The sequence below is a fragment of the Lissotriton helveticus genome, chromosome 1_1 (genome assembly GCF_964261635.1).
Source record: "Lissotriton helveticus chromosome 1_1, aLisHel1.1, whole genome shotgun sequence".
NCBI classification, from domain to species: domain Eukaryota; kingdom Metazoa; phylum Chordata; class Amphibia; order Caudata; family Salamandridae; genus Lissotriton; species Lissotriton helveticus.
The window spans coordinates 1998031565-1998050557 of record NC_136057.1 but is presented as its reverse complement, the minus strand read 5'-3'; the positions used below and the strand labels follow the sequence as shown (position 1 = coordinate 1998050557).

Genomic DNA, 18993 nt, shown 5'->3' with positions numbered 1-18993 from the left:
ATGGTGCAGACAGCATCATATGAACATGTAATATGTAAGAAGCAAGATCAAGAACTAATATTCCAGCAGGTGTGGACCCCTTTTCTTCGAGATTCCTGAAACTTGTAATCTCCTTTTCTCTTCTTTCCTTTCTTATTTTTAATTATCCCCCTCACCCCCCTTTTCTTTTTTCCTCTTCCATACTAGGTTGTAGGTGTATAATATTTGTCCCATATTGATATATGGTTCATGATCTTGTTTTGTATTTTGTGAAATTGTACATCTCTAATCTCCAATAAAGAATGATGAGGAAAAAAGATAATTATACAATCCAAAAAGGTGGCAGAGGCATGAGTAAACAGCACCCCAAAAGGGTTATAGAACAACTCCCTCCCACTGATCATTGTCCTACAAGCCACTTAAGTGGCATCGGCGCACAAAATTTTTAAACAAGTTGATATTTTAGGACTTAGCAGTGCTGCAGCAAGTAAAACCAACCAAAAGGCTCATTCTTTAACAAGTATTGATAAAGCCAAGATTTATTGTTGTAAATATTTTGTTCCTAGAGACGTGCAAGTACAGGAGTTAATGGTTAAAGAGGAACATGTGTCGAGTGATTTTTGAGGATATGGTTGAAATTGAAGAATGGTATATGTGCTTACATGTTTTTATTGAGGTTTGCAATTCAACAGAAAATACATATACCAAAGGAGCAAAAATAAAGTATACATGTAGTTAAAATAAACATATATAACAGGCACTTACACAAAGATTTTACTACAGTGCTCCTTTACAAATCTAGATGTATAATGCATTTGTCATACGAAGGTAGATATTAAAAATACGTTTGCAAACATGAATCATGCTCAGAAGATGTAGCAGCAGCTGATGCTTATTTTACACATACGCTTCTTCTGCACATGCGCCTGTTCCACAAATGAGGGAACATATGCTGCTGGCCCCTGCCATGGGTTAATTTAAAAGTGCAACACTACTGCCAAAGTTGTGCTTGCAGCATTGCTAGCTTTGCTAGTGAAGCTTGTGCCCCTTTTAACTATACAAAAAACAGAATGACTTATGTATGGGAGATGCTGCAGGAAGTAACAGAGTGGGATCAGCACTGGTTCAAGGTGGAACAGAGGGTGACTGGGTGGAGAATTTCAGGATGAGCGGAGGAGCGAAGGGTGCAAGGGAAAAGCGCACAATGCAAGTTTTCTTTGCATGCAGATTAACACAGCACAGGAAGCAACAGGGCATGTTAACCCATGCAAACACACACCAATAACAAATGGGGTACTGCATGACTGGGTGCCAGTATATGTCGTCAGTGTGTATACATGGAAGTCTGTAAGTCTCTCTGCCTTCATGTGTGTATGTTTACATCCATTTGCATGAATTATACATAGTCCCAATCCCTGCTGGCTTTGTCAATGCTTGTTAAGATAGTAACAGAGGAGAAGAGGCATTTAGTGATGTCAGGCCATTTTTCCAGGCTCTCTGGCATTTCATAAAACAGTTGCAAACCTTAAATACGACTGACTGTGCACCAGATATCTCTGCCTGCCAGAGTGCGTCTGACATTTGACTGACTCTGTCCTAACTTTGATGGCTTGTCAACCCTTTGCCTCAGCACTACTGACCTTTCCAAGAGGCTTCTGGCATGCAACCGACTCCACAGCCTACTGATCTTTATGAACTGTGCATGGCATCTGCCGTACTCTGCTTCTATCCTATCAGCCTCTGAAAGGTGCATATCGCATGTAACTGACCGTCCACCACCCTACAGGCCCGAAAAACGAAATGTGTGCTTGACATGTGACATAACTCTGCTCCGGCCCTACTTGGCTAAGATAGGTGCGCTTCGTGCGAGTGGCTCTTCGTCAACCTTACCGGCGTAGAGAGAGGCGTATCCGGCATATGAATGATTCTGTCACAGCACTATAGATTTGCTGGGGTCACACCAGATATGTGACTGATTCTGACTAGCCTACTGGTTTTTCATCGGCACGGGCCGACCCGGTCGGCAGTTATCCCACTCCCGTCAAAGGTCATTTTTAGGTTGAGCCTAGAGCAGGGCGCATGCGCTGCTTGCTCGACTTTTAGCAATGGGCTTAAGAAAGCTCACCACACGCTTGTGCGGGTGTTTTTGTTTTTCTCCTAGGCTATTGGGCTTTGCGTGCGTCTTTCTAAGAAAGACGTATAAGATAAACAGGAGGGAACCCATAGACCAAGTTGGGATGGGTGTAGACTGTAAGCATAGACAATTCCCAACAGGTATCAATAGGAAGACAATTCAACGGGTGTATGCAATATGCATTACAAAAAAAGGAAAAAAGGAGTCACTGTAAATTTGAGAACAAACGGGTATTATTCACCATTTAGAAAGCAAGGCAGGTCTTATGCAAGATCATACAGTTAAACAGCACTGTATACAGTAAATGGGGTGACAACCCGGTGGCACTTGGTGCAAGTGATATATACATGAATATATACAGTGAATAGTGATGGTGGTGCAAGTGCAGGGGTGAAAACAGCGTGGTCGGCGCGAAGTGACAGTGAAAATAACAGAGTAATGGCTCCAGAGATTTAAGTAATAATCACTTAAAACAAGATTCAATTTTAGGAGTACAAAACACGTAGGGCGCCATAAAATTAGGCTGTGTGGTCGACGGCGTTTCGATCCTCATCAAATCGGGATCATCATCAGGACGGGGTTGTCGGGGAAAACAGTGCTGTGGGGTAAGGAAAGGACGAATCAAGGAAGGACCTTAGATCTGACGGATGCGCGACTAGCTAGCAGTGGGTAAGTTGCTGACAGAGAGGGACCGGCTGGGTTTACAGGTAGGTAGCCAGGGTTCTAAGTAAGCCCATGCAGGGTGGCAAGCGGCTGGTTTAAAGGCACAGGTATGGCGCTACAGGCGGCGCTGCACGTAAAAGGATTCTAAGCAAGCGGGCTGGGGTCTCTGATGGGCGGCAGAGGGCTAGCGTTAAAGCCCAGGACTGGCGCTGTGAGGAAAGACTGAATGAAAAAGCGCGGGAGCTGGGCGAAGGCAACAGCCTGGTGCGTCGCTCTGAAGTGGATGAATGAAAAACTTACAAATCCGCTACTGTCAAGTTCGTGCGGTCGGAAGGGCTGGATCCGTGGGTCCAGAGCTGCACAAAAGGGGGCTTAGTATTAGAGCAAGTGGTACAACAAAGTAAAATAAATTTTAAGTTGAGCCCGGAGGGCTATGAAATTACCTGAATGAAGGGTAGGGGATGTATGAGTCGGCGGGGGTGATCTGCGTCTAAGGGAAGGAAAGGGGTCATTAACCTCCAAAAGACTCGGAGAGTGGACTAACAAACGATGTAGATGGGTGGGTGCTCAGAGCGGCTTACCTGAATGAATCAGAGGTATTTATCGTGGGTTAATCCGTGGTGTAGCTTCAAGCAGTGAATGCGGGAGCTGAGCGCGGTAGGACAACAGCGCTGTTCAAAGTAGCCGTGGAAGGGGGGGCGGGGCAGGAGGCGAGACACTGCGCGCGCCCAGTAGGGAGGCGGGGTGAGGGGAGTGGCTGCCGGTTGCCGCGGCAACTCTAGTAACCAGGAAGAGAAAAGGAAAAACACGCGCACTCTCGAAGCAGAGGCGTGTCGGTTCATATGGCAACCAGGGGAAGCCGTGTCAGGGCGGGTTGCCAGGATTTAAGATGGAACGGGGCAGAGGTTGATAAGATACAGTGAGATGCAGCAAGGTTACTTGGCCATAATAAACGCACGATCCAACATCAGCGAAACATAATTACTGGGAGGCATTTTACAATTACATTTATAGACAGCCGGAGAAAAGCATTAATTATAAGCAATGTAAGATACAGTGGTTACATGCATTGAATATCCTAGAGTATGTCATTTCTACATGTGAACCTCAATGCGTAGAGCAGCTATATAAATTCAACCTTGTGTAAGCGATGGGCGGCTATTTACTAGAAGGGCCATATATTCCACATCAGGTTTTGAACAAGAGGGCAGAGTCAACAGACATGATAAGTCCAGACAAAACACCATTATCATATGTAAAATGCATGCCAGATTTGGTTATTTGAACATGTGAACATTTGAGACAAGAGAACTGATAGTATGTTCAGAGTGATGGGCAGGGGATATTTCGGGGTGTCACGGAACCATGTTACACTTCAGATGAGAATAGTATTGTTCCACTCATCAAAGGTGTTTAGCCCATGGTTCACCGAGTCCACTCTCGAGATCCATTTACATTCTGCTCTGTTGAGGAGGGCGGTCATGTTGCCACCTCTAACAGGTAATGTAGGTTTCTCGATGACAGTCCATCTGAGATCTGTATCTGCATGTGATTTCTCCAAGAAATGTGCAACTAGTGGAGCAGTTAATACCTTGCAATTTATCCGACTTTTGTGTTGGATTATGCGTTGTTTCACCATTTGAGTTGTTTGGCCGATATAGAGTAGGTCACATGGACAACGGATGGCATAGATGACATTCTGGGTTTTGCAGTTAGAATGGTGCGTGAGTTGATGGCTTTGGCCATTAAACAGGAATTCTTTGGTGTTTGCAGTCAAGTCACACACACTGCAAGATTGGCATTTGAAATGTCCAATAACTGGCTCCAATCCCCACGCAGCGGTGATGGTATGTTTTTCGGTTGAGGTGGTGGCCCATGTAATTGCGTGTACCAGGTGGTTGGCGATATTATTGCCCCTCTGGTAGGAGAAAAGGGGGGGCTCACGAAATTGGAATACGGGTCATGGTCTTCTTGTTGCTGTTGGGAACCAGTAGATCTTCGCGATGGTTAAAATTAACCAACAGAGGCTACCCCAGACGCCTTGTGACCAAAGCCAAAAAGCGAGCCTGGTATAACCATCGCGAAGATCTACTGGTTCCCAACAGCAACAAGAAGACCATGACCCGTATTCCTTTCGTGTCTGTATACAGCCCGGACAGCAACAAAGTGTCCAAAATAATTAGGAAGAACTGGCCGATTTTACGCTGTGAGGAACAATTTCGTGAGCCCCCCCTTTTCTCCTACCAGAGGGGCAATAATATCGCCAACCACCTGGTACACGCAATTACATGGGCCACCACCTCAACCGAAAAACATACCATCACCGCTGCGTGGGGATTGGAGCCAGTTATTGGACATTTCAAATGCCAATCTTGCAGTGTGTGTGACTTGACTGCAAACACCAAAGAATTCCTGTTTAATGGCCAAAGCCATCAACTCACGCACCATTCTAACTGCAAAACCCAGAATGTCATCTATGCCATCCGTTGTCCATGTGACCTACTCTATATCGGCCAAACAACTCAAATGGTGAAACAACGCATAATCCAACACTAAAGTCGGATAAATTGCAAGGTATTAACTGCTCCACTAGTTGCACATTTCTTGGAGAAATCACATGCAGATACAGATCTCAGATGGACTGTCATCGAGAAACCTACATTACCTGTTAGAGGTGGCAACATGACCGCCCTCCTCAACAGAGCAGAATGTAAATGGATCTCGAGAGTGGACTCGGTGAACCATGGGCTAAACACCTTTGATGAGTGGAACAATACTATTCTCATCTGAAGTGTAACATGGTTCCGTGACACCCCGAAATATCCCCTGCCCATCACTCTGAACATACTATCAGTTCTCTTGTCTCAAATGTTCACATGTTCAAATAACCAAATCTGGCATGCATTTTACATATGATAATGGTGTTTTGTCTGGACTTATCATGTCTGTTGACTCTGCCCTCTTGTTCAAAACCTGATGTGGAATATATGGCCCTTCTAGTAAATAGCCGCCCATCGCTTACACAAGGTTGAATTTATATAGCTGCTCTACGCATTGAGGTTCACATGTAGAAATGACATACTCTAGGATATTCAATGCATGTAACCACTGTATCTTACATTGCTTATAATTAATGCTTTTCTCCGGCTGTCTATAAATGTAATTGTAAAATGCCTCCCAGTAATTATGTTTCGCTGATGTTGGATCGTGCGTTTATTATGGCCAAGTAACCTTGCTGCATCTCACTGTATCTTATCAACCTCTGCCCCGTTCCATCTTAAATCCTGGCAACCCGCCCTGACACGGCTTCCCCTGGTTGCCATATGAACCGACACGCATCTGCTTCGAGAGTGCGCGTGTTTTTCCTTTTCTCTTCCTGGTTACTAGAGTTGCCGCGGCAACCGGCAGCCACTCCCCTCACCCCGCCTCCCTACTGGGCGCGCGCAGTGTCTCGCCTCCTGCCCCGCCCCCCCTTCCACGGCTACTTTGAACAGCGCTGTTGTCCTACCGCGCTCAGCTCCCGCATTCACTGCTTGAAGCTACACCACGGATTAACCCACGATAAATACCTCTGATTCATTCAGGTAAGCCGCTCTGAGCACCCACCCATCTACATCGTTTGTTAGTCCACTCTCCGAGTCTTTTGGAGGTTAATGACCCCTTTCCTTCCCTTAGACGCAGATCACCCCCGCCGACTCATACATCCCCTACCCTTCATTCAGGTAATTTCATAGCCCTCCGGGCTCAACTTAAAATTTATTTTACTTTGTTGTACCACTTGCTCTAATACTAAGCCCCCTTTTGTGCAGCTCTGGACCCACGTATCCAGCCCTTCCGACCGCACGAACTTGACAGTAGCGGATTTGTAAGTTTTTCATTCATCCACTTCAGAGCGACGCACCAGGCTGTTGCCTTCGCCCAGCTCCCGCGCTTTTTCATTCAGTCTTTCCTCACAGCGCCAGTCCTGGGCTTTAACGCTAGCCCTCTGCCGCCCATCAGAGACCCCAGCCCGCTTGCTTAGAATCCTTTTACGTGCAGCGCCGCCTGTAGCGCCATACCTGTGCCTTTAAACCAGCCGCTTGCCACCCTGCATGGGCTTACTTAGAACCCTGGCTACCTACCTGTAAACCCAGCCGGTCCCTCTCTCAGTCAGCAACTTACCCACTGCTAGCTAGTCGCGCATCCGTCAGATCTAAGGTCCTTCCTTGATTCGTCCTTTCCTTACCCCACAGCACTGTTTTCCCCGACAACCCCGTCCTGATGATGATCCCGATTTGATGAGGATCGAAACGCCGTCGACCACACAGCCTAATTTTATGGCGCCCTACGTGTTTTGTACTCCTAAAATTGAATCTTGTTTTAAGTGATTATTACTTAAATCTCTGGAGCCATTACTCTGTTATTTTCACTGTCACTTCGCGCCGACCACGCTGTTTTCACCCCTGCACTTGCACCACCATCACTATTCACTGTATATATTCATGTATATATCACTTGCACCAAGTGCCACCGGGTTGTCACCCCATTTACTGTATACAGTGCTGTTTAACTGTATGATCTTGCATAAGACCTGCCTTGCTTTCTAAATGGTGAATAATACCCGTTTGTTCTCAAATTTACAGTGACTCCTTTTTTCCTTTTTTTGTAATGCATATTGCATACACCCGTTGAATTGTCTTCCTATTGATACCTGTTGGGAATTGTCTATGCTTACTTTCTAAGAAAGACTGCACGCATTTGGGCAAAGGCCATTGCATTTCCCGCCTTTGCTCCGCTCACGGCCTATTGCTTGCGGTTACCCGCACAGGCCACATCTGTTTTCAATTATTGTGCCCAGACACGGGCGCGATAACTGAAAACAGATCGCTCGCTGTAGCGCCCACACCACTCGCGTGCTTGTTTTCTAAAGTTTCACTATGTACAGCGATACCTTTAGGGAACATAGCGGTCGGTAAAGAAGGTACAAATAAGTAACTACGCGGGGTAGTTGATAAATTTTGTTGTGAGAAGCCGCTTGTTTATTCATCTAAAACTGCCATCAAGCTATGAATGGGCATCGAAGCACTACACAGAAAATGGCATTAAGAAATCAATAGACGAAAGCGATTGCACTAATGACAGTACAATGAACACTTTCAAAATACCAAACATGCCACCTCCATCAGCGTGGCCCTGATTGTACGTGTGACCCTCTGTTCCTCCGCAGGCACTCGTGTGATGATTATGCTAAGTGGCTCACTCCTGGCGTTTGTTGTGCACATAAAGCCGGGATGAGCCTGGCCACTGGCTCGTGACGCGGCCCTCTCCATCTGCCCACCTTGTGGAATGGCCATCCGCGAGAATTCTGCTGCGCCCTTTGGAATCTTTCAGCCACACGTGATCTGCGCAGTCGGTAACCAGCTCTGGTTACCAGCACTTGTCTCAGTTTAACTTAACAAGCCAAGACTTCACTGTTTACATTTTCCTTTGTGCATATAGCGCTCAATAACCCTGAAAGCCTATTTCTAAGCACTTCCAATTGTGACGTAAAAAACTATATTTTACTAATACACCAAGGAGGTTTATATGGCGAGTTCTCCATCGGATTTCGCCCTTCGATCAGAACATCATTACCTCTCAACCAGGCCCTAAATCCTTTAGCTATTAGCTCAAACAGTAATCTAATGTTTACGTTTGATCGCACCTTGTCGCCCTGAAGCTCGTGGAAAGGCAATTTGCAAGTAACATTCAAGAAAGTAAGAAAGGATCATGCAGAAGATATGATTCATCCAGGATCACACAATAAGATCAAGTGGATTAGAAATCTGGTATTCTGATTCTACAACTAGATCACATCTCTTCCGTTGCCAATTTAATTGATGGAAAATGCAGGGCAGCAAATCGGGGCCTTGGTGACAGCCCAGTGCCTACTGAAAGGTTTGAGGGGCAGGGTGAGAGTCGTTTGCATGTCATTCAGCCGGACTTACCTCCACAGGCATGGATGTCGCCTTGACATGTTACTGACTCCATCCCAGCCCCTTGAGTCATTCGTTGATGCCCGTTGATACGTCACTCCTTTACAGTCAGTGCTGTTCAGGTTCTTGTGCAGGTCAAGGTAAGAGTGCGGATAAAGGACGCAGTAGAAAGGGCTTTCCAGCGAGGGCAAGCTGGTCCTGTGACAAGGCTCTCAGTCACCCGATCCTTGTGCGAGGCCCGAGCAGCAACAAGAGCGGGCATGTGACTGGAAGCGTAGGAAACATTGTGCCCGCCGCGCGCCTTCCTCGTGCAGTAGGAAGAACGATAGCATGCTTTGGAAGGAAGCCAGATCTAGTGATCAGGGGGCATGCGTTATAATTCCATCGTCTCCACCTTCTAAAATGTGTGATCGTGCGCAATTCACTTTATCTCCTTGTGACCCAGCTGGCTTAACTGTAATGATGTTTACCATGTGAGACAGAAAAGAGGGGCACTCAGTTGTTTAAAGAGAAGAGAGAGTGAGTGTGTGTGTGTAAAAGTAATAGAATATTTTCTTATATACACCTGGGGACAGAAATTTACCATTTGTAGTGACCACAAACCACTCACCAAGTTACTCACCCCAGAAGGTCTTTTCCTGCATCTTCAGGAATTACTAGGTTATTTATGAGTCTGCAGGATTTTATTTATGAGTTATAGTATGTCTCTAGAAATAAAAATGTGGCTGCTGATTATTTAAGCAGAATGTCCTCCCCATTGGCGAATTGGATATGAATGATAGGAATGACTTGTCAATGGCTTGCGTTAGAAAGTTTTGAGAATGGTTGTCAAGCAACTTCTGCACAAGCATGGTGTTTGAAGTAGGAGTCTGAAGCCGTTATTGAAAAAGTTAAAGTGTGGATTACTAATGGTTGGAACGCAGAGCATAACATTTTCAGCAATTTAGCGAGGTACATAATGAGTTGAGCAGTGTAACATCTTTCTAATGACAGGTGATAAAGTTGAGGGAGTAGGTCACTGCATTTTTGTGCGACGGCCACCGAGGTGTGAAAACCAAAAGGAGCATTAGGGAAATGTAGTGGTGATCAGGAGTAGACATCACCATCTAAAGATTTGTTTAAGAGTGTGCTGAGTGTCAAAAAGTAGATAAATCACATAAAACTTGAGCTCCAGCCATGTGTTGTATTGAATGTCCTACTGGACCGTGGCATAGTAATGCTTTAGTTATCATGAGGCTGATTACTTGGGATTATGGTACTTTTAGATACATTGCTGTAATAGTTGATCTTTTTTCCAAATGGATGGAGGTGGAAGCCTTCAACAAGTTGGACGCACATTCGGGATCAAATTCTTGGGTCACATGTTTGACACAAAAGGCTTCTCTGCACTCAAACCTACTGATAAGGATGTACAATTCATGTATCATGACATGTTAGAATGTATACAATGCTCAAGAATTAAACTTAAATAATTGGAACATCCCAATGGGAATGGTGCAGTAGAAAGATGAACTGCAATATCAAGGCAACTTTACAACTAGCCAAACGGTCCACAAAGATTTTCATATGTGAGTTGGAAAGAATACTATGGGCATTCAGAACTACTACTTTGGATACAACTCAATTAAGTCATTTCGTAATTATTATTATTAGAGGTCACATGGTTTACTCTAAAGCAAATCTAGGATTAATGAATAGTACTGTTTTGGTGCGTTGGGACCTGGATGATGTCAAACCTTCCATTCGACTTGCTCAGAGTAAATATAACAAGCACTGGCATAGCCAATAGGTCTTGCCTTTGGGACAATATAAGTGTTTAGCCATGCAACAGTTGATGCTGCACCAAGGATATTGTGCTGCAGGATTGAAAGCTTGTAAGGTCCCAAAGGCGAGACCTATTGGCTATGCCAATGCTTATTACACTTCTCATTATATAAGCTCTCTTCTAAGCCTTAAGCACCCTTGAGAATGGTGAATTAAACACAAAGGTCCAAGATGTTTAACTTTCCCAGTGTTGAAAGGGATTGATGATCGCCTAAGCTTCTTTTAAATTTAGAATCAAAGAGTGGGTTTTACTTTTATGGTACGGTCTTGGGGGGGAAATAAAAAAACACCGTAGATTCGTGAAAATGTTTAGACTTCTAAGCAAACGCAAAAATTAAGAACTTTTTCAAAATGATGACTATAACAGTTGTCACTTTAAGCCAAACGTGAGAGGTAGCCTGGCCAAATATGCATTTTTTGTGGGATGCCTGTTGTCAGGACATACATACAGAACCTGGTGAAATAATTAGCAAAGTATTTTGCGTTTGCAAACCCTGGGATTCACAAAATTAGAGGGCTTGTGACTGCACAATGATTTTTTATTGCCTAAAACCTTTTTATAAGTAAGAAAAGCCTTCCCGAATAGCAAATGGATTTTATGATGACTCATTCCTAATCGCAAGTAGGAAGGGACATTAAAGGACTTGCCCCCTCCCAATTTCAAATCGCAATTTCAATGGTTTGTGACCGCAAACGCAGTTCCAAGCTTTTGAAATGTTACTTCTCTTCAAAGGAGGGAGGGGCGGGCTAAAACATTGAACAGTGGGGGCGGGGCCATCTTAAAAACTTAAAAATACTTCTGGGGCCTTCTTTCACAGGGGCTTAGCTTAGTCGATGAGACTGATTCAAGGGTGTGAATTGCAAATTTCTCATCTAAACAACAGTAGGCAGAAGGGTGGAAGGATGATCAAGCTTTGTGACACAGATCCCACGAGTTCCTTTAAAACAATAATTACCAGTTGAAACCTTTTAGTCAAATGAGAACAACCGACAAGGGCATAGAAGACCCAACGCTGGCCCCTTAGACCCAACTGTGAAGCCAGGAATGTATTTGGGGGATAGGATCACCATCCCCTTAACCCTAGTAGACCTGGCAGGATGTGGAAAGATAATGTTACTTACCCAGTAAGCATCTGTTCTTGACATGCAGAGCTGTAGATTCACATGCTGTGCATAGCTCGCCATCTAGTGTTGGGTCCGGATGTTTGCACTTTGTTTTTCTTCGAAGAAGTCTTTCCAGTCACAAGGTAGGGGACTCCTCCTTTCGATGACAGAGTGCATGGGCATCGACTCCATTGTTAGATTGTTTGCCGCAGAGGGTGAGAATGGAGTAGTAGTAAAGAATAGAGATGTATGTAAATTAAATTGAGAACTGCAGCATCTACAGTTATGGTGGGTGGGCACATGTGAATCTACAGCTCTACATGCCAAGAACAGATGCTTACTGGATAAGTAACATTAGCCGGTCGAGGCATGTGAGCTGTAAATCACATGCTGTGCATAGAATACATAGCAGTATCCTCCCAAAGCGGTGGCTAACCTGTAGCTGTTGGAGTTGTCTGAAATAGTGTATTAAGTACTGCTTGACCCACATTGGCATGTTGTCTTGTTGACAGCTACACAACAATGTTTACAAAATGTGTGCGGCGTAGACCATGTTGCAGCTTTGCAAATGACAACAATAGGAATGTTTCCTAAAAAAGCCATAGTGGCCCCTAGCTCACGAGTGGAATGTGCCCTAGGGGGTACAGTCAGAGTTCTCTTTGCTTTCGCAAAGCAGGTTTAAATGCACTTAACAATCCACCTTTCAATGCCTGATTTGGAGATAGGATTGCCCTTGTGTGGTGGCGCAGAAGCAACAAAGAGCTGTTTTGTGTTACAAAGAGATTTTGTCCTTTCAATTTAGTACAAGAGTGCTCTTCTAACATCTAGGGTGTGTAGAGCGGTTTCTGTAACGGAATCAGGTAAGGAAAGAATACGGATAATTCTACCGACTGATTAATGTTAAATGCAGATAAGACCTTAGGGAAAAATTTAGGATTAGTACTTTGTGCAGTTGGGAAAATGGTTCTTGTATGGTTAATGCCTGTAATTCGCTCTCCTTAATGATGTTTTTGCAATTAGGAAAGCTGTTTTCCAAGAGAGGAACTGTAGTTCGCATTTGTGCATGGGTTCAAAAGGTGGGCCCATCAACCTTGTGAGGACTTTATTAAGATTCCGCACTAGAGCTGGTAGAAGTTTTGGTGGTATGACTCTTTTTAGTCCTTCCATGAAAGCTTTGCTCACAGGTACTCTAAATAATAACAAATGCTGTCTATTTTGTAGATATGCAACAACTGCCGCTAGATGTCGTCTGATAGAGGTATACGCCAACGTTGACTGTTGCAAGTGTAACAGATAACATATGATGTTCTGTATAGAAGCATCAAGAGAGTTTATTGTTACTACAGTAAATAACAAATCTCTTCCACTTAGCTGCATAGCAGGCCCTTGTAGTAGGTCTTCTAGCCTCTCTAATGATATTCATACATTCTAAAGGAAGGTTTAAGTAACCAAACTCTAAGACTTCAGGAGCCAGGTCGCGAGGTTCAGTTGCTTGGGATATGGGTGTCTAATTTCTCCATGGCTCTGTGCAAGGAGACTGGAGGTTAAATGTAGCTTTTGATGCGGGAATAGAGATAGCTCCAACATGGTTGTGAACTATGGTTGACGTGCCCATGTGGGAGCTACTAGGATTAGTAAGAGATTTTTGCCTGAGCTTCTCAACCACTAATGGAATGAGTGGGAGAGGCGGAAACGTGTTGACAAATATCCCTGACCAGTTCATCCATACTGCATTGCCCTTGGATTGCGGGTGTGGGTACCTCGAGGCAAAGCTTTGGCATTTTGGTGAGTGGCGAACAGGTTTATGTGAGGGACTACCCAACTTTGAAAGTGTAGGAGGAGAGCCTGAGGGTGGAGTTCCCATTTGTGTATTTGCCGTCTGTCTGCTGAGATCTGCAATCTAGTTGTTCACTCCTGGGAGGGGTTCCACTAGGAGATAACGTTTGTGGTGAATGGCCCACCACCAGATGTCTTGGGCTAAGTGTCACAGTTGGAGAGTGTGTCCCCCCCCCGTTTTTGTATGTAATACATAGCTGTCATGTTGTCTGTACGAACCAAGACAGCTTTGCCTTCCAGCGGAGTCTGCAACGCCTTGAGAGCTAGAAAGATTGCAAGCAGCTCTAGATGACTGATGTGAAGCAACGTATGCTGATGACTCCACAGGCCTTGCACTGTGTGTTGATGTAGATGAGCTCTCTAACCAGTGAGGGACACATCTGATGTCAGTACTATCTGTGGAACCGGGTCTATAAAAGGTCGTCCTTTTGACACATTTTGTGCGTTCCACCACTGCAGAGAGCGATGAGTACGCCCCGCTTACCAACAATAGATCGGCCAATAGACCCTGTGACTGGTTCCACTGAATGGCTAAGCATTCTTGAAGTGGATGCATGTGCACTCTGGCATGGGGGACTATTATGACGCAAGATGCCATCATTCCCAGCAATTGCATATAAACCCGAGCTGGAATCCAATGACTGGTTTGAAATTGGAGTACTAAAGCCTGAATATTTCGAATTCTGGCTGCACTGGGAACCGCCAGGGCTTTTTGAGTATTTAGCATGGCTCGTAGCTAGTCCTGAGTATTGGCTGGTTGGAGATGTGATTTTGTCACGTTAATTGTGAGCCCTAGTTGATGTAGTAACTTGATTATTCTGAGAGTGTGCTGAAGGCATTCCTGGTATGTGCTGGCTTTGATGAGCCAGTCTTCCAAGTATGTTAAGACATGGATGCTTTGTGGTGGTGAGCAGCTACTACCGCCAGACACTTTGTGAAGACTCTGGGGGCAGTGGTGACTCCGAATGGAAGCACCTTGAACTGGAAGTGTTGACCCACTACCACGAACCTGAGGAATTTGTGAGGACCGGGTGGATTGGAATATGACAACTGGCGTTTTTTTAGATCTAAAGTAGACAGAAAGTCGCCTTTTTGCAGGAGAGGTAATACTTTGCAGTGTCACCATGTGGAAATGATCTGACTCAATGTAAAGATTTAGTTCTCTTGAGATCTAACATTGGTCTGAGAGAACCATCTTTTTGGGGTATTAGGAAGTAAAAAGAGTACACGCCCGACCCGTGATGTTGCTAGATGGAGAGGGTTGGTTATTGCCCTTATAGGTGGAGGTGGTCTCCGAGGAGGAATTTTTAGAGCCTCTGCAGTAAAAGGAGCGCCTAAAGGAATCACAGCTTTGTGCTGACCGAAGGGCTCCCATGGATTTAGCCACTTCAATGTCCTTCATTTTCTCTCATGAAGAATCTACCACTGGGCCAAATAGATGCTCTTTATCAAAGGGAGAGTTTAAAATGGAGGTTTGCACCTCTGGTTTGAACCCGGATATGTGAAGCCAAGCATGTCTTCTCAAGAGGACAATGGTGTTTACCGCTCTAGCAACCTTGTCTGCAGCATCTAGGGAACATCTTATAGCGTTTTTGGAAATAAGTTGCCCTTCACGCACCAGGTTTTGTGCCTTAGATCTGTGTTCCTGGGGCAAATATTGTATTCATTGCTGCATCTCGTCCCAGTGTGCACCGTCATATCGTGCTAGCAATGCCTGAGTGTAGGAGACCCACCAGGAATTGGCCACCGGAGAGGCCACCCTTTTCCCAGAAGCATCAATAAGTTTGGATTCTTTATCCGGGGATGGAGCATCTCCTGTTGCCTGTGAGTTGGCCCTTTTCCTTGCATTGGACACAACCAGGGAGTCTAGTGGCAACTGACCTTTTATATATACTGTGCCCGATAGTGCTGGCTTGTATTTTTTGTCTACTCTAGGGGTAAGATTACGAGCTCTGACCAGGTCATTAAAAATGGCATCTACATGCCTGATCATCCCTTTGAGCATAGGTAGTGTATGTAATCACCTCTGCGTGGTACTGAGGGTTTCAAAGAGGAAATCCTCTTCTAAGGACTCTTTATGGAGCTACACCCGATGGTAGTGGCAGCTCTACCCAGTAACTCAATGTAGCCTACACTGCCATCTGGTGGAGAGGGCTTGTTAGGATATAAACCAGGATGATTGCCCGTGTGTGAATTGGTATTGTTATCATCCCATGGGTCTTGCATTGGTTGATTATCATTGCCATGCCCATTGTCATCCCTATCATCCTGGTTGTCTGGTGTATGCTGTGGTGAATGTTGAGGTGAAACAGGCTGAAACTGAGGTAAAGGAAGAGAATGAGGAGGAGGAGGAGGGGAAGAGTTAGTTCCCACCATTTTCTTCTTTAAAGGAATGTGCTATTCTTCCACTGCATCAGTCCTCCTTTTTAAAGTCACTTTAGTGGTGATATGTCAATCCAGTTCGAGGGTGAATATACAGCACATTTTGTTCCAAATCCGGTTTGTTGATCAAAGCGTCAAAACAGCCTTTTTGGTGATTTCGGCACATCTGACTGTTTTGGTGCTGAAGTCTTGGGTGTTGCTGTTTTCGGTTCCGAAGTGTGTTTCGGTGATGACTGGTGGGGCTCGGTGCCGGGCTTGTGTTTCGAACCTGAAGGTCTCGGCTACGAACTTGATTTGGAGGGAGTCTTTTCGGACCTGGAAGGCTTTTTGGTAGGCTTCTGTACCCAGCCAGAAGGCGGGACGTCGGAAGCATGGTCTTGGTGCCGACCGTTGCCTGAGGGCGCGGTTTGGAAAGGAGCCTTCTTCTTTTGTAGAGTTGAGTCTTGGGACAAGGGGGAGGGGTCAGAGGAGCTGTACTCTCAGTACGTTGTCCATGTGGGATTTCGTCCTCTTGGTCGGAGTTGAGCTCTGGGATGGGGGTCGGTTCCTGCTCCTCCTCAGTTCCCATGGCCTCGCCGGCCTCTTCGTCCGAAGATATCCGGAATGGAGCTTGTGTGCTGGCTCTGCATGTCGCGACGTCGAGCCCGATAGTCGCGAAGTCTCTTCTTGGAGTGGAAAGCCTGGCATGCGTTGCAGTCCTGTTCTCTGTGTTTGAGGGACAAACACATATTACACACTTTGTGCGAGATGGGGCACAGGTATTTCGCGAGACAACAAGGGCAGAATTGAAAGGGAGTCTGTTCCATCGACTGCGGGTCGGCCCGACACGGGTAGGCACGACGACCTTTCCGATCGAAAGTTTTGTTTTTGCAAGTAAATACGATACGCGATAAAAGGGAAAACGCAAACAAAAACAATACCGTCGAGGGCGAGTATCTTGCGCACCGAGGGAAACCGAAGGAACGGTGTCAAACCGCAGCGCAGTGTTAGACGTCGGAACCCGATGGCGGGAAAAAAACAATGGAGTAAATGCCCATGCGCACTATAATCGAAAGGAGGAGCCACCGACCTCGTGACTGGAAAGACTTCTTTGAAGAAAAACAAAGTGCAAACATCCGGACACAACACTAGATGGCGAGCTATGCACAGTATGTGATCTACAGCTCACATGCCTCAAACCTTTTTTCTAGTGTGTCGCATTACAAGTGATTTTTTTTAATTCTAAAAATACACAAGGCCAGTTGGATAGAAATTTAAAAATAATTGCATAATATCTGAGCATCTGTCCCCCAATAGAGTTTTAGAAAAGTGATGACAGATAGCACAGCATAAGCAATTTGTTTTTCTTTTTTTTCTTTTCATACAGCACTTATATGCATCTAATACCTTTACACACTATTTTCAGGATGGAGTGTTGGTGAGGGAGAAATCTTTCTTGCTGTTCTATGGGAAGGATTCCTCAAATACAGAACAGATAGAAAGTGGAATATACGCTCTATGGCACTACCTGATAACTCAGAGTTACACCTTCCATCCACTACTCATATTTACAACATACCCATGAACAATGGTTAAGGAAAAATAATAAATAATAGTACTCTTTATGAAAATAAGTGGCTTCAGTGCATAATTTATAATTTGGCTACCAGCTACAACTGTTGTGAAACGTGTACATATTGTTTTACAGACGGCATTGTGAGTGTTTTCTGTCGAATTATTTTGTGAGGCAACGGGATCGCGAAATAGGACCTCTTGGAGAAATGCTCACAAGTACCAATAACAAGCTTTGCAGAAGGAATGGTGGGGAAAATTAGACACGAGACCCAAAAAAGGTTTCGGAAAATGAGAGCAATCAGTGTGAGGAAAAGAGTGGGTCGTAAAGAAGTGAATTTCAGAGGCAGAGTAAGGAAGAAAGTACTCAAACAGTAACTCAATGCATTTGTCATCATAATCCATTTCAAGCACTGCCTTCTAATCTAATCCTTTCCCTGCAACCACTGTTTATCCTTGTAAAAGATTTGACTTCCCTAAACCTCATGGTATCTGTCCTTCCAGAAACCAAGTTAACTGTTCCTGAAATGAATATGTCGGTTAGGAGGGTCATTGTGTGCGACATGTCAACAATTTATTGCCAGAGTGGCTTGCTAGAGTCTGCTCTAGAATATCTTGAAAAGCTCAATGTGCCTTTATGTCAAGCCCCGATTCCCCTCAGTCACCAAATAGGTCTAGCTCCTTCACTGTCGCATTTTGACCTGCCCTCTCCTGCATCTCATTATATTATTTTCCATCCTTCCGTGTTGGCCATTCACTTAATAAAGGATATTTTTTCTGTCCAGTGAGAAACCAGAGTGTTGAGAAATGACCACTTGATTCGCAATGTTCCATTTTCATTCCCTCTATCTGGTCCCTCTTTTCTGGCTCTCCTGTTTTCTCCCCTCTCCATCAGCACAACTTCCCCTTTTACACTCCCATCTCCCTCGTTCCTCTCCATCTATTTTTCTCACCCTTCTCTGTCTCGGAGTCTCTCATTCTCTTTTTGTCTGGGTTTCTCGGTCTATTTCGATCTCTCTGGGTCACACTAGGTTTATTATGGGAAGTGCTGAAAGGTCATGGATAGGTAGGGGAAGAGATGAGGACCAATAGATAAGGGGAAATAAAGTTCTAAGGGGAAAGTGTGAGGAAGGGCTAATTGGCAGAAGATATGAAAGAAAAGTAGACAGTAAGAGGGAGGAGAGGTGTAAGAGATGAGGAGGGAATCGAAAAAGAAGAACGGAGGGAGAATAGGCTTATGTGACTGTGGGATGGGCAGAGCTGCTCACCCTACACCCACAAAGCCCTCCCTCCTCCCCTCATCCGACTTCCTTTAGCCTGCCTCCTGAGTATAGATGTAGACCTTGTAATTTGTTTTCTTCTGCAGAGGTACAAAGTTATCCATTGCTAGCCTTATTGAGAATGAAGCTAATTAGTGTTGATGAGAGAACATGCTGTTGAGGAGCCAACTCTTAGGCCCTTGATGGGTGTGATGACTTCAGGGAGTGTGTCTAATGTGTTTCTTTGTTGTGGGGCAAGGTATACTGGTACCAATGTGGATGTTGTGCTAAGGTGGCAATGCTTAGC

General features: G+C 44.9%; 1 protein-coding gene across 1 annotated transcript in view; it reads right to left on the bottom strand.

The window, feature by feature from the left end:
* The window catches only part of SLC71A1 (solute carrier family 71 member 1), a 294743-nt gene that overhangs the window by 101506 nt on the left and 174244 nt on the right, over positions 1 to 18993 (bottom strand). The window lies entirely within an intron of this gene.